The following is a 16,255-nucleotide window of genomic DNA, read 5'->3' as shown; positions in this document are numbered from 1 at the left end:
GACTCTCGTCAAATTTGACTATCCCCTTGTGACCCTCGTGATGTTTGACTCTTGTGGAGTTTAACCAGTGAAACATTCAACCTTCGTAAAATTTCGTCATTCTCTTTGTTGAGGCATGGGCCTCATCGTGTGAGGTCCGGTGACCGCGCGCGGCAGCACCTCCTGGGGAGTGACTGTTTTACCGACCACGCCCCAATTAGTTGGCATCGTTTGACACCTGCCGCGACACTTGACCTACCTCAACGCAGTTCCGTCTTGGTTCTCAACCCACCGGCGACAAGTGCACACCGCTTGTTTTTTCTCTACGACTTAATCGCTAGTTATTGTGAACATGTCAACGGTGAACTTTCTCTACATTGTTAATTTCGAATTCCGATTTAATTGTGCTCAAGTGACATTTATTATTTTGTGACATTTTCTACTTTTTTTGACTAGAAAATATAGTTTTTCCTTTATGACTCTACCCGCGCGTGTTATGAACTTTATTCTCCCTGTGAAACATCTCCAAATCTTTTCCCAAACCCGGCTCTCCAACGGAAAACCATTTTTTTTTAATTGATTTCTCGCCGTAACATTTGGTCCTTCGAGCCGGATACTTGGGGAAACTTTTTTTGTGGATTTCTCAGTACGCGTGGTGCGGTAGAAAGCGCGGGAACAGTGTGGGCCGCCATCTTGGGCTCGTGACGTATTGGCGCAGTGGTGCTCATCTCAAACTGTTAACTGTCATGCGCGCCACGGGTTTTTTGAATTCCACCAGTGACACTCAAGCGGAGGCTCCGGGAGCGTTTCCCCTAGACTTTTGGCGGTCGAATTTAAACCCTCATCTCGCTGCTTGCTGAATTCTGGTGACCATCTCTACTGTATCAGACCATCACACAGGGAAGTCAATTATAATTATCATTCATTTTTTTATTTCTCCTGATTTTGTGGCTGATTCCGCGTGCTTGCTTGGAGAATTGCTAGCTATACTGCTTAGCGGCCGTTGGTTTTTTGTTGCGCCGAGTTATTTTCCGCAATTATGCTTTTCTCAACTGCATCGCTGTTCTTCAGTTGCTTTTGTTGCTTCTGCCGTCGGATGTATCTGGCATACGATTCGTTACTTGTTTTTTTTGTAGTCCCGGTTTTTCGCAGGTATTCTCTTTTGGGTTTTTGTTGATTTTCCCCGGTATGAGCATGTCGTTTGCAGGGAGAATCATGATCCAAGCGAGCAGGGCGAAGTTCATAGAATCTCTGCGGGCAGAGACTGCTAGTGAGGTAGTGAGACAGCTCTGTGTCGGAGCTACAGTTGAAGCTGGAAATGGTGGAAATTTACTGGGGGCAGTTCGAGGAGCAGCATCTCAAATTGCTGTCCGGGAAGGACTGCGCAGAAGTTATGGAGCATGAGTACGTCAAGGCGAAAGTGTACGACAAGTGTTTGCAGTACTACTCCGCTACGAGAACTGCGTTGGTAGGTCTGATCAAGTCTCTGGATGAGTCGGTGGACCTCTCTCAGTCATTCCATCACAGGCCGTCAGTGCACGCTCCATCTCAAGTGTCTCAGAGGCAGCTGCCAAAGATTTCATTGCCGAATTTCTCTGGGAATTTTTCAGAGTGGACTCCCTATAAAGATTTGTTCCTCTCGATGGTAGTTGGCAATCACTCTCTCTCTACCGTCGAGAAGATGCACTATTTGCTCACATCCCTGGCTGGGGAACCGAAGCAACTGGTGTCGACTCTGTCGGTTTCCGAGGATTCGTTCATTCCAGCTTGGGAGATGCTTACAAGAGTCATCAACAGGACGGCGAAGGAGTTCAACGCGCTGCTCAATTCCGCCACTGAAGCGCTGAACGCCTTGAAGTCTCTGGGGCGATCTGTGCAGGACTGGGACGATATTCTAGTACACCTCCTTACCAGTCAGCTGGATCCTAAGACGTTGGAAGCGTGGGAGATCAAGATTGGCTCCACCACGACCTTCCCAACATATGGTGAGGCCAAGGGAGAGGATCGAGCTGCATGCACCGCTTTCACCGTCATCGAAATCGTCATCGAGTTCTCAGCAGTCATCGAAACCTAAGCCAGCATAGATGTTGAGTGTCTCAGCTGGTCAAGGCTCTCAGCCAGGTCAAGGATCGAAGTCTCTATCATGGGCAGATATGAGTGCAAATCCCTGCTCAATGTGTCAGGATGATCATTTCATTGATAGGTGCCAGATGTTCAAGGCTATGACTCTAGAGAAACGGCAGGAATTTGTCGAGAGGAAGTATCTTTGCTTCAACTGCTTGGGGAAGCACTCACTAAGGGCCTGTCGCGCCCAGAAGACGTGCAGCGTGTGTCAGAAGCGCCATCATTCGATGATACACGTCAGTCGTCAGTAGAGCGCTCCTCAGGGTGCCCCCAGAGCGATTCGACCTCAGAAGTCGATCTAGGCGGGCAGTTCGTTACAGTCCATTGACTCAAGACCTGACCAGACGCAACAGTGAACTTCGCAACCAACGCCAGAAGAGTCAGCGACGCTGTCAATTGTGCTGAGTTCTCTGCAGTCGTCGCTGTCCGATGATTCTCCATCTGTAGCAATGACAAGTTGTGATGTGTCTACGCAGCTCAGGCCAGGTATTCTCCTCGCAACGGCCCTAGCTTCACTCGTCAAGGAGGATGGATCCTCTCAGGAGGTTAGGATGCTGCTGGATACCGGTTCTGAGTTGTCGTTCATTGCTCAGAGTAGCGTGGCGAAGCTAAGTTTAAGTACATCTCCAGCTCTGCTTCCTGTCGTTGGTATTGGTGGATCTAGGTCTTGCTCGAGAAGGTCTTCTCAGTTTTGCCTGAGGTAAGAGCACTCATCAAGCAGATTGAGATTCGAGCCTACGTTCTTGACCGTTTCACAACTTCGTTGCCAACGTTTTCAGTCTCTCAAACTCATCATTGGGGCCATCTCCGAGGACTGAAGTTAGCCGATCCAAAGTATCTAACGTCAAGAGCTGTCGATCTTATCATCCGTGCAGATTTCTCTGGATCGATTGTGGAGCCACAGATTATCAAGGGGCCAGCGGACTCCCCTATTGCGATGCACACTATTTTCGACTGGGTCGTGCTCGGACCCACTTCATCGGTGATTTTGATGGTAGCGAGCTCTCATCACGTCTTCGTCAGTAACGAGGATTTGGATATGCTTCTCACCAAGTTCTGATAGCAGGAAGAGGTGTCAACAGGCGAAGATAATGGTAGTGTTCACACGAAAGAAAAGGCAGATTGCGAAGAGTTCTTCCAGCGTATCCATTCCAGAGATAGCTCAGGGCGCTATGTGGTTCGACTGCCTCTTATACGTTCTCCAGCAGAGCTTGGTGACTCTCTCAGCCGCGCCAAGGCGTGTCTGAAGAGCCTGCTTCGGTGAATGGAGAAAGACCAGAGATCTCTTCAGCTTTATAGTGATTTTCTCAAGGAGTATGAGGAAATGGGGCACATGGTGCGTGCTCCAGTCGCGTCTGATTCGCACGATGCTCGGGACTTCAGACCGGGGCGTCGCTCTGAGAGAATGACCTTGGCATATGAGGTTTCGACTTCAGGAGGGTTGAGGGTTCCTGAGGGGAGGCGACCGGCTCATGGCTCTATTCAGCGTTCCTCTCTCCGACAATCTTACTCTTCTGTTCCTACATACTACTTTCCTCATCATTGCGTTCTCCGGGAAAGTAGCGAGACTACAAAGCTGAGAGTGGTGTTTAACGGCTCCAGTAAGACAAGTTCGGGAGTGCCCCTCAACGACATCCAACATACTGGAACCAAGGTGCAAAAAAACATCTCTGACGTACTTCTCTGGTCGAGGCAGAGTAAGATGTTCCGTCAAATCAAGGTGCATCGTGAAGACTCGCCGCTTCAGGAAATTCTGTGGCAAGATTCTCTCGGCCAGATCAGCACCTATTAGCTCATCACTGTAACCTACGGGACAAAATCGGCCCCATTTCTCGCCTGTAGGGTTCTCAATCAGCTGGTTGCGGATGAGGGATATCGCTATCCTTTAGCTGTCTCCGTTGACCAGCGGTAGATATGTGGATGACATCTGTAGTGGAGCTGATGAAGAAAGTGGGCTCCAACTCGTAGCTGAGCCAGTGATAGGCCTCTGCTTAGCAGGTGGTTTTCCTCTAGCAAAGTGGCACACTAATAGTTCGTCTCTGCTTCGGTCCCTGAATGCAGAAGGTGTCTCCCAGGGTCCGAAGCCGCTAGAGGACTCCATCACGAAGATTCTTGGTTTGAAGTGGAATCCGAGCACAGACCAATTCAAGTTCTTGATCCACCTCCCAGCCACCGCAAGTGTGACGAAGAGAAATATTCTGTCCGAGATTGCTCAACTGTTTGACCCGCTAGGGTTGCTTTCTCCTGTGGTGATTAGGGCGAAGTGTCTCCTCCAGCGTCTCTGAGCGGAGAAATTGGACTGGGACGACGACTTAACACCACAATTGTGTCTCAAGTGGCCTGTTTCGTGGAGAGCTATCTCGGATCGAGGAGATCTCTATTCCTCGTTGCCTGGGGCTATGGAAGGAAGCTGAGGTAGAGATTCACGGGTTCTCGGACGCATCTCAGTTAGCAATGGCTGCAGTGGTATATGTGAGAGTGGTGAGTTCAGTCGGGGTCAGTGTCTCGTTGGCAATGGCTAAAACCAAGGTAGTCCCGCTGAAGCAGCTCACTATTCCACGTCTCGAGCTCAACGCTGCAGTCATTCTGGTGAAACTCACAAAGTATGTGCGTGTTCAACTCAACCTTGCTAACGCTCCTGTGTTCCTGTGGACAGACTCAGCTGTTACCCTGGCGTGGATCAGCTCTCATTCCTCCTGGTGGAAGGAATATGTCCATAACAGGGTAGCCAGCATATAGGAACTGGTTCCAGAAGCGAAGTGGCGATATATCAGCGGTAAGGAGAATCCTGCTGATTGTGCGTCTCGAGGTATCTCCGTGAATCAGCTCAGAGCGCTGAGCTTGTGGTGGACGGGTCCGAAGTGGCTACAATTTGAGTCCTCTCAGTGGCCGAAAGGGAATGCCAAACTACGCCCGTCAACGAACCTCGAGGAGAACCCGGGTGTGACTTTCTCTGCTTTCTTCTCTTCATCGACTCTCTGGGATCTGATCAGCAGATACTCCTCTCTCTACAAATTGCTCCGTGTTACGTCAATTTGTTAGTTCGCTGTGGCGAAAATGAGGAATAAGTCTGGGAAGCTTGTGGTCCATTCATTCAGTCCTGATGGCTTGGAAGCAGCTCGGCTGTATTGGGTCAAGGCGACTCAGGCCTTTCATCTACAGTCCGAGTGTGAGATCTCTCGTGGTCAACAGCTTGGGAGATCTCATCCGTTGACCAAACTTACGCCCTTCATTGATCATCAGGGTGTTCTCAGAGTGGGTGGGCGCCTCAAGTTCTCCACCTTGGACCCAGAGATTAGGCATCAAGTGATCATCCCTAAGGATTCCGTGTTGGCGGAACTTCTCATTAGGGATGCTCATCAGCGAACGTTGCATGGTGGGACACAGCTCACGTTGGCGCATCTTAGAAGGGCTTACTGGATTATTGGAGGTCGTGTGCCAGTGAGGTCTTTTATTCTCAAGTGTGTAGAGTGCGCGCGTCCTCGTGGGATTCGTGCTCAGCAACTGATGGGGCAGCTTCCAGTAGCACGTCTTTCTTCGGCTTGTGCTTTCTCTAACACTGGTATGGATTATGCCGGACCAGTGTCGATCAAGACGTGGAAGGGGTGTGGTCATAAGACCCAAAAGGGTTGATTGGTGATCTTCGTGTGTATGGCCACGTCCGCTCTCCACTTGGAAGCTGTCACGGGTTACTCGGCTGATGGGTTTATCGCTGCCTATAGGAGGTTCGTTAGTCGTCGGGGGCACTGCGGAAACTTCTTTAGTGACTGCGGCACAAATTACAGCGGTGCTGACAAGGAGCTGAAGAGACTATTTTCTGCTGGATCGAAGGAGTTCCAGCATCTCTCTGCAGTGTGTCTCAAGGATGGAACGCGGTGGTCGTTCAATCCACCGGGAGCACCGCATTTTGGAGGGAAATGAGAAGCAGCGGTGAAGTCGGTGAAATTTCATCTCTCTCGCACTGTTCGAGATACTTCACTGACCTTCGAAGAGCTCTCTACGCTGCTTACCCAGATCGAGGCGGTACTCAACTCCAGGCCTCTCCAGGCTCTCTCGGAAGACCCTGACAACGTGTCGTGTCTCACTCCGGGGCATTTCTTGATTGGAGAAGCTCCAATAGCTCTATCGGAACCTTCACTGGACCATCTCAACATTGGACGGCTCTCAAGGTGGCAACTGATTCAGCAGAGGCTGCAGTATTTCTGAAAGCAGTGGTCTACGGGATACCTGCAGCAGCTTCAGTCCATCTCCAAGTGGCATCATCCGTCCAACGACATTCGCATCGGCTCTGTGGTTCTGCTCTCCGATGAAAGGTTCCCCCCAGCGAAGTGGCCTCTCGCTCGTGTCACAGCTCTACACTCTGGGAAGAACGGTCTCTTCAGAGTTGTGACAATCAGGACTGCGTCAACAACCTTGACCCGATCGATCTCGAAGCTGGTTCCGTTGCCAATCTCTGCCCGCTGAAAGTCGCTGGTTTCTGTTGGCATAGTTAATCCTTCTGCTTAGTGTTTCAGGTTACCGTGGACGTCTCATAACCTGGTCACCAACAGAGTTGCTGACGGGAGGAGAATGTTGAGGCATGGGCCTCATCGTGTGAGGTCCGGTGACTGCGCGCGGCAGCACTTCCTGGGGAGTGACTGTTTTACCGGCCATACCCCAATTAGTTGGCATCGTTTAACACCTGCCGCGACACTTGACCTACCTCAACGCACTTCCGTCTTGCTTCAGAACCCACGGCCGACAAGTGCACACCGCGTGTTTTTTCTCCATGACTTAATCGCTAATTATTGTGAACATCTCGCCCGTGAACATTCTCTATATTGTTAATTTCAAATCCCGATTTAATTGAGCTCAAGTGACATTTATTATTTTGTGACATTTTCTACTTTTTTTGACTAGAAAATATAGTTTTTCCTTTGTGACTCTACCCGCCCGTGTTGTGAACTTTATTCTCCCTGTGAAACATCTCCAAAACTTTTCCCGAACCCGGCTCTCCAACGGAAAACCATTTTTTTTTATTGATTTCTTGCCGTAATACTCTTGTAACCGTTGTGACAATAGATAGTTGCGAAATTTGACCCTTGTGACATTTAACCCTTGGTCTATTGATCACGAGAAGTTCGACCATTACATCGTCTAATATTTATTAAATTTATTTTCAACATTTATTCCTTCCCAATGTCTATTGAAGCAAGTGGAATAAAAAGTCATGCCGTTGTCGGCGCTCTAAAGGCTGCCCAGTGGTACTCCAGTAAGGAGTGGGGGACCTGTGGGACCCGCGTTTGGCATCACTGTCTCGCAGAGGTCTTTCCACTCTTCTGGTCTCCCCGCAGCCACACTTGTGGCAGCGCTATGTGAAATATTTCCACGGAACGAATAAGAGTGAATTTTCTATAATCAGGGGCTTCGGCCATGGTTAGAAATTGTAGAATATCTCTTTAGATAAAATCAGTGAGTCATACAAATTTTTCTCATATTTTTTAATGAGTTTATTTCGGAAGTGATAGTAAAAAATAGAATTTCACCGGCGCGGTGCCCTGGACGCAAATAACGAAGGGTTAATGTATGATTTTCAAGTCATCGTATCATATCATTTTCAGCTTACATGAAGGATTAACACTCCTAGATGCTGCATCAAGTTGACAGACGGGTCAAATGTGCATAAGGGGATATGTCGGTGAAATTTAAAAATCTTCACTGGGCCTGGAAACCCATTGAACAGTTTATGATATATGACGGAATATAGGGATAACTAGTGAAAATCGCGCACCCGATCGATTTTGCCCCGTATAAACACGAAAAACTTCATTTTTTCCTGTTTTTACCTTCAAAAGGCTCTTTGCGCCATAGTTTTCATACGATTTTAGCTTTTTTTCAAATGTTCGTTACACTCCAAAGAATAAAGCTAAGCATTCGTTTGACTTTATTCGCAATAGATCATGAATGAAGGACTTTTGACTTTCATAAATTTTTCGCGTCTCTAGACTAAAATAAAATTTATGAAATTCCAAAAATAATTAATTATCTTAGTTTTGAGGCTTTCGCGGCCATGATTAATGAAATCTTTGGCTTCCGGATGGATGCCGCGTTTGGATTCAGCGTTGCGCCGACGTTTCGCAAACATTGCAGTCTGCATCTTCAGGGCTATGAGCTCCGATTCTGAGCTCCGATGTCTAGGGGTAGTCCTTATATGCCTTCCCTTGTGGTGGTGGGGGAAGGGGGAAGGGGGGGGGGGGGTCAGTCAATCATATATTTTTAATTGATCAGCTGGTCAATTAAAAAACCGGGAGGACGGTTTTCCAAATGGGGTTCACTTGATATTCTCTGTCCCTGTTGAGGTTGTTAGGGTTTTTATGGATCTCCAAACCTTCTCGGTATTTCCTTTCGAAATACCCTTGAGATTTGGCCAACATTCTGGCTTGGTCGTACTGGATAGTATGTCCAGTGTCCATCCAGTGTTCAGCCAGGGCAGACTGTTCTAAGTGATCGTATTTGGAGCACCGCTGGTGTTCCTTGATCCGTGTACTGATCTTCCTCCTGGTTTCTCCAATGTACACTTTCCCGCATGAGCAGGGGATCTCGTACACTCCTGGTGTGCTCAGAGGTGGTCTTGGATCCTTTGCACTTGGCAGTATCTGTCCGATCTTCTTTGGAGGCTGGAAGATCGTTCGAATGTTATGTTTGCCAAGTACTCTACTTATGCGGTCTGTTGTGCCTCTCAGATAGAGGAGGAGGGCCACTTTTGGTCTTTCCTGGTTTTCCTCAGGATTAGTCTCCTCTTCCGGAGATGAGAGCTTGCTCTGTAGCTTCTGCTTGACCTTCCGAATTTGTTGGATGTTATATCCATTCTTGGTATCTTGGTCAACTTTTGGCATCCATCCGGAAGCCAAAGATTTCAATAATTAATTATTTTAATTCCCAAAAATAATTATTCCAATGACAAATAGTAACACGAATCATAATTGCAATTGTTGAATCCAAAGGAGTGACACAGTAAGACTCTTATCAGATCCTTGATAAGCGTCAGCTGTTACGCAATGCATATTCTAAACTGCACAATACGAAAATTACATCTGACTTGATAATTCAAACAAATCATGCGATTTTTCTTCTTCAGGGCACACCTGCAGTGACGGTGATCCCCAGAAATATGATGTGATTTGAATCTTAGCCGCATCACACTTATATGTCATAACTGCGATAATAGCAGATGAATCCAATGGAAGTGTTCACATATTCTTTTGCCTCATGCGTGATAACATACATAGATTGTGTTGAGTGGCGGGGTAATTGGAATTATCGTTCTGCTTGAGTCTGTTAATCCAATCTGTTTGGTTTAGTGAGGTAGTGATTGAGATGGATGCTAGTAAACAATTAGTTCATGAGAATCCGAAGAATAAGGCAAATATCTTTGCCGTTTTATTTTGGACGTGAGTTAATGTCAGATAAAATTGTTCCAATATTAAAATAGAAAAACCGGAAAAATTCTGCTGGAATTCTATTGAAAACTCTATTCGTTATTTATGACATATACGGCTTATTTAATTGAGATTGTTGTATCGGCAATATCTCAATAGAATAGATTGTTTAGGAAAATCTAAATCTGTTAGATTTGCTCTATTAAGTGTTTTTATGAAACAAACTTCTAGTTACAATAAGCAAAAAAATTATAGAACTGTAACTAAACATCCCATAGAATTTTCCATCAAATTCTTCGCACGTAAATACACCAGAGTTTCAATATATTTTACCAAAATTCGAATACCAAATGCCATAAGCTTAATGTAAATTGCATTATTTTGAATCAGAACTTTACAAAAATATCCTCAACTTTCTAAAAATCGAAAGAATTGTACTGAAGTAATTGCATATATTACTAGAATCCTGGTAAAAATAGCTAAAAATTCAAAAGTGATCATTAATATGCCATCACAAGATCAAATTTTGGGAATGGTGGGATATTTTTCCTTTAGATGGACCTTGAAATTCTTCAAAACTGGCTACAACAAAGTATTAGAGCCCTCGGATCTTTTTGATCCAGTGCCATCGGATAGGTTGGATGTACTTGGGGATAGATTAGAGAGGTAGTAAATATTCATTCTTTTAAAACGAAATTGATGATTGATAATTAAGGACTGTTGTTCATGCAGGGAATGGATCAAAGAGCTAGACAGATGCAACAGACGCAGTAAGAGCCCGAGCTTTCTGAAGGCAATATTTTGGTGTTTTTTGAGGGAATATTTCATGCTTGGTCTTCTCCACATTTTCAATGAATCTTTTTTGCGGTGAGTTGATGATATTACGATTAAGATGGATTCTGTAATAATGATATATTCCATACGGTTCTCCTATAATAGAATATCATATTAATTGTATCAATGCTTGGAGTTTTTGAATAGGGTTGATTTATAAAAATCCAGTTTTGTTAGATTCTGTAATAGAAATTTTTATTCCTCATGAGAAATCGGACTATAAACTATCGAATTATATCCTCTGATTATTCATAGAGTTATTTCCCACCGAAACTCGAAGGTTTCCTTAATTTTCTATAATTCTTTACACTCATGCAAGGTGAGTTCTTTGAGTTCATTCAAGATGAGTTATGTATACTCATGAGGTGACGAAACGGCCAAACATCGGGCCGAAATCGCCTCTGATATGTCCGATAATCCGCGGTGGGCTTCGGACGATGATCTGCCCAACCACGAAATGTTACCTCATACCATTAACTCCTCACGGACGGAGCCCTTCTGTTACCAAGCGTAGTGTGTTCTCAATACGACTCGAATATGATTATTTCTAATGAATGCAAAGTTATGAAACCGGTGTCTAATTGAAGCTACAGTATTCCTGCTTCCAATTTTGTTTATCTGATAAAGTTATTCTTCATAGATTTGGAAATAATCAATTTTACAACTGCACCTTTCACAGGCCCACCGACGATTAGCCCTATTCAATAGACGTCTACCTGTACAACTGCACCTTTTACGTGTCCACCAAGTGACATTCCAACCCAACAATGTGAATTTTTACAATTCTACCGAGAGGACATCATTACCCAATAATTTCAGAAATTTAAATTCCTGTCGAGAAATAAGCTTATCAGAGAGCGAGTCAATCCAGTTATGACTTATCCCCCTATAACTGCACCTTTTGACAAGCCAAACCACATACAACTGCCACCGCACAGAACTACCGTGTTACAGACTTACCAACTTAAATCTGTGCAACTGCACTATGCGACAAGACTACCCATGAATTTTGCATTCGTGACATCACTACCCACACATAACCCCATCGGCAGTCATCACTATATGGTTGCCGTTGCCTGGCTAACCAAAAAAATAAAATAAAATGACTTTTCCAATTGCAGTATCCGAAAAATTATAGTAGTTGTTAGAACAACATAATTTCCGAAATTCATAAAAAGAACTAAATATTTTCGACCGATGCATTATTTTCTCGCATGTTGAATGAAATTGCCTATTACACGACGGTGACGAGCACTCGCTAAACGCGTCCGGGTAGTGTACAGTGAATTCGGCAACGCTGGAGCCTAAGTGACACGGCAGCGAATCCCCGCGAAGGTGACCAATGTCGCAGGGTCACGTATGGTGACTGGACTAGGATTAATTGCGGCCCCGATGCTCGGCGTGCATATATTTAGACCGATATTTAGCTTTCAATCGGAACCCGATGTTGGATCGATGTTTGACCGTGTTGCATATATCGATAAATCTTGCATGGGATAGTTATTTTCCGTACTGACTTTTACTTTTCCTCGTCTGGGGATTGGTATTGGCCCTTTCCCAAACTCGTAAAACTGAAAATCACTACGGGAAAATACCGTTCATGGCTAGTGCCGTGAAGTTTTTTTTACTCGCATGGTTGGCCAGTCCTCGCCTTCGACTCGGACGCCAACACCACGCGAGTAACAAACTCTGTGGCACTCGTCCTGAAATATACTATTACAGACCGACAGGGCTAAACATGACTTTTACTTCTAGAACAATTGCTCACCAGTCCCCTACAATGATTCTTTACAGCCTGGGTACCCCAATGCTTCTAGGAGGTCTTCTCCGGTACTTCCGCACCGACGATTCAACCCAAGCCTTCGACATAGCCCTGATGTTCGCTGCCGGAATATGCGTCGCTGCCGCCCTAAACGCAATATCATTAAACCAGTGCCTCTTCGGAGGCTACCACATTGGCGGAAAGATCCGCATAGCTGCGTGTTCATTAGTCTATCGAAAATCCTTACGCCTAAGTTTAATAGCCCTTGGAGAAAGAGCCTCTGGGAAGATTGTAAACCTCGTAGCCAATGACGTGAACCAATTCGACGTCGTCTCAGTCCTCATCCACTACATGTGGTCTGCGCCGCTGTCTGCCATCATCATCGGCTATTTCCTTTACGTCGAGGCTGGTTACGCGGGGATCCTTGGCATCGCCGCAGTGTTCATAGTCGTTCCGATCCAATCCTACACTGGAAAACTTTCTTCAATCTTCCGCCTCCAAACAGCTATAAAAATCGACGAACGAGTGCGCTTGATGGATGAGATAATTTCTGGCGTCTAAGTGATAAAAATGTACGCTTGGGAGAAGTCATTCTGTACGATGATCGAGCTAGCTAGACGACTCGAACTTCGAGTGGTCCGCAACAGCTCATGGATTCGAGGTATGTATATGACATTCAACCTCTTCACAACCCGAATGGCGGTCTACTGCACCTTCACAGGAATGTTGTTCTTCGGCCTACCCTTAACAGCCGAAAAAGTCTTCGTCTTTTCTTCGTACTTCGGTACTCTGTCCTACACGATGTCCGCCATGTTTGTCCGCGGCGTTGCTGAGATTGCCGAGTACATAGTTGCCGTGCATCATCTCCAGCATTTCCTAATGTACGACGAATTTCAAGTCCTAGAAAATCGAACAGTTTCTCCGGACGCAGGCGATTCGTTCAATCCGTCAAAGTCAAACCCGCCTTTCATCGACGACGAGATCATCCATAAGAGCCGAGATTTTCCGGTTGGTGATCTGATAAAAAACATCACGAATTACGCTGCCAGCCAAGAGCATGGGTCAAAGCTGGTTCACATTGCTGTCTCCGTCAAGAATTTGAACACCAAGTGGGTGCCTGAACCTCCCGAGAACATCCTGCAAGGCATAAACGCAGATATTGAGAAAGGAAAACTCTATATTATGATTGGAGTCCTAGGGTCCGGCAAGTCTTCCCTCGTATCAGCAATTTTGGGGGAAATGTCCATAGTTATAGAGGTTGTGTTGACATCAAAGGCCAGATAAGCTACGCGAGTCAAGAGGCCTGGGTGTTCGGTTCTACAGTCCGAGAGAACATACTTTTTGGACAGCCTCACGATCGTCACAGATACCAGAGGGTTGTCAAGGCTTGTGCCTTAGTACGTGACTTTAAGCAGTTTCCTCAAGGGGATCAGACCGTTATCGGGGAACGAGGAAGCTCCCTCTCAGGAGGGCAGGAGAAACCTTGCCAGATCTGTCTATCGTCAAGCAGCCATCTACATCTTTGATGATCCTCTGAGTGCAGTTGACACTCACGTTGGGAAACATCTTTTCGAGGAGTGTATTCAGATATACCTAGCTGGCAAGACGAGAATCCTAGTGACTCATCAGTTGCAGTTCATCAAAGGGGCAGACGCGATCCTTCTCTTGGAACACGGGAAGCTGATTAGATTCAATAATTACGTGGAACTCATCGCTGACAGACCATTGTACGCTAGTCTCTTGACCTCAGACTCATCTCCGGAAATTGGTGATGACTCTTTATACGAAAGACCAGATATGCTTCGACAGGTGTCCACAACCTCTACCAGGAGTCGAGCCACAAACGTTTCCGGAGGAAATACCAACGCCGAAGATGAGGGCGATAATTTAGAGGCTGAAAATGTCATTGAGGGGACGTTCACGGGGATCATCAAGGGTTCAATTTACAGAAAGTATCTCAGGGCCGGGGGAAACTATTGCTTCATTCTCACGGTGGGAGTTTTCTTTCTCCTGGCTCAGTGTGCAGTCACCCTCAATGATCTCTTCATTCCGAAGATGGTGGACTTTGAAGAAAAACGTCGTCATCAGTTCGAGAAAGATATGTGGAATGTGACCGGAAATTTTACTGACTCTGAATACCCGATATCCCCAGCTTATCCATACGTCTACATCTATACGGCGGTCGTTTTCTCGATCTTCATAATCGGAGTAACCAGATCCTTCTTGTTTTATGGATTGGCCATGAGTGCATCGCAGAAGTTGCATGATAGAGCGTTTGGTGCCCTTATCAGAACCGGAATCCGGTTCTTCAATATTAACCCCAGTGAGAGAATCCTGAATAGGTTCTCTAAGGATATGGGAGCTATCGATGAGCTATTACCAAAAGCTATACTCGATGCCGGCCAAATCATCATGACGATGTTCGGGGCACTCATCGTAGTATCCATTATCAACCCGATGTTCATAGCTCCCCTCGCTGTCATATCGCTGATATTCCATTGGATCCGTAAAGTGTATCTCAAGACCAACAAGAATATCAAGAGATTAGAAGGGATACTACGATCTCCAGTCTTCACCCATCTGAATGCATCCCTGCATGGATTGTCAACAATCCGAGCGTACAATGTGCAAGACATATTGAAGGTGGAGTTCGACAGGTTTCAGGATAGCCACACCTCGGCTTGGTACATGTTCATCGTTATCAGCATAGCCTTTGCATTCTGCCTGGACATCTTCTGTTTTATCTTCACTACGATTGTGATGTTCTCATTGTTGCTTCTTGATGGGTATTCAGGATCACAGGTTGGTTTGGCTATAACAACCATTATGTCGATGACGGGAATGATTCAGTGGGGGATGCGTCAGTCAGCTGAGGTTGCTAACCAGATGATGTCGGTGGAGCGAGTTCTGGAGTATACGTTGTTACCTTCTGAGGACAACCTGTGTGATGGGACTTTAATTGGTAGGGAGCAGAAGCTGACGAAACCAGTTGTTACTAAGATAGAGAAGCTATCAGTTCCGGTGCCGAAGAATTGGCCTAGTGAGGGGACCATCAGCTTTAAATATGTCTACATGAAGTATGTTAATGAGGAGCCGCCAGTATTAAAGGGCCTGGATCTGGTGATCAAATCGAAAGAGAAAGTGGGGATTGTCGGACGGACCGGAGCAGGGAAATCTTCTCTGATATCCGCCCTGTTCAGGTTGGCTAAGGTTGAGTCATTGAGATTGATGGAGTGGATACTGGAAGTATATGTTTGGAGGATCTCAGGAAGAATATATCGATTATCCCGCAGGACCCAGTTCTGTTCTCCGGAACGTTGAGGAAGAATTTGGATCCTTTTAATGAATTCAGTGATGAGTCACTTTGGACTGTTCTGGAGGAGGTGGAGTTGATGGATGTGGCTGCCACTGCAGTTCACGGCTTGGAGAGCAGGGTTTTCGACAGGGGGACTAATTATAGTGCGGGTCAGAAACAATTGCTTTGTCTTCCTAGAGCCATTCTAAGGAACAATAAAAGACTTATGTTGGATGAGGCGACTGCTAATGTCGATCCACATACTGATTCGCTTATCCAGAGACCTATTAGGACTAAGTTTGCGGCTTGTACAGTGCTGACGGTTGCTCATCGGTTGAATACTATCATGGATAGTCATAAGGTTCTTGTCATGAATGAGGGGCGCTTGGTGGAATATGATCATCCGTATATTTTGCTGCAGAATAAACGGGGAATGTTTACTTCTCTCGTCAGAGAGACCGGTAGGTCTATGCATGATCAGCTGTTCAGAGTTGCTGAGAATGCATATGAAAAGCCCTATGAGCAAAACACTAAAAGCACCAGGTTCTGACTCTAGAGGAAAATGTGAAAAATTTAAGTTTTCTTACATTTTACCAAGTCACATCAGAATTATCTCGCATGTACAGAATTACTACAATGGTGCTGGAGGTGTAATTTTTATAGTCAATGTAAAAATAAGCGTTAAACTGTTATATTTCAGTAACTTTATTACAATGTGCTCAAGTGATTCAACAGCTCAGAATTTTTTATATTGATTTCCGAACTCGATAAAAATTTTTACTTGTGTTTTCACAAAATCTGATAGAAAAATACGTGATATGAATATTTCAGTATTGTATGATG

At 45.6% G+C, this 16,255-nt stretch overlaps 1 pseudogene; it reads left to right on the top strand.

Annotated features, from left to right (window-relative positions):
- Nucleotides 1–9,459: 9,459 nt before the first annotated feature.
- Nucleotides 9,460–15,962, top strand: LOC107041999 (annotated as a pseudogene).
- The last annotated feature ends 293 nt before the right edge of the window (nucleotides 15,963–16,255 follow it).

The sequence above is a fragment of the Diachasma alloeum genome, unplaced genomic scaffold, assembly GCF_001412515.2.
Source record: "Diachasma alloeum isolate Michigan unplaced genomic scaffold, Dall2.0 Dall_scaffold_00401, whole genome shotgun sequence".
In the NCBI taxonomy this organism is placed as follows: Eukaryota; Metazoa; Arthropoda; class Insecta; order Hymenoptera; family Braconidae; genus Diachasma; species Diachasma alloeum.
Note: the sequence above shows the minus strand (reverse complement) of the source record. Positions and strands in the feature narration are given on the sequence as shown.